Raw genomic sequence first — 499 nt, forward strand, 5'->3', positions numbered from 1 at the left:
TCTCGGCCAGGAGAAAGATTAGACTCCCAGCCCGCCGCTGGAGAAAATCTTAGGTACCAGGAGTGGATTTTTTTTGTCCACTCAGGAGGGGGACGTGCTTTGTTGTCCGGGGAGAGTGCTCTTTTCTCGGCCAGGAGAAAGATTAGACTCCCAGCCCGCCGCTGGAGAAAATTCTAGGTACCAGGAGTGGATTTTTTTTGTCCACTCAGGAGGGGGACGTGCTTTGTTGTCCGGGGAGAGTGCTCTTTTCTCGGCCAGGAGAAAGATTAGACTCCCAGCCCGCCGCTGGAGAAAATTCTAGGTACCAGGAGTGGATTTTTTTTGTCCACTCAGGAGGGGGACGTGCTTTGTTGTCCGGGGAGAGTGCCTGGTCCCCGGACCAGCCTCTTAGGCGCGCCCGCTGTCATTCTCCGGAGATTAAGTTATACTAAGGGGAGGCTGCCTCCTCCCGCCTGCTGCCCGAGGATGCTGCCTCATCCCCGGACTGGCCTCTTGCGCG

This window comes from Syngnathus typhle, linkage group LG21, assembly GCF_033458585.1.
Source record: "Syngnathus typhle isolate RoL2023-S1 ecotype Sweden linkage group LG21, RoL_Styp_1.0, whole genome shotgun sequence".
Lineage (NCBI taxonomy): Eukaryota > Metazoa > Chordata > Actinopteri > Syngnathiformes > Syngnathidae > Syngnathus > Syngnathus typhle.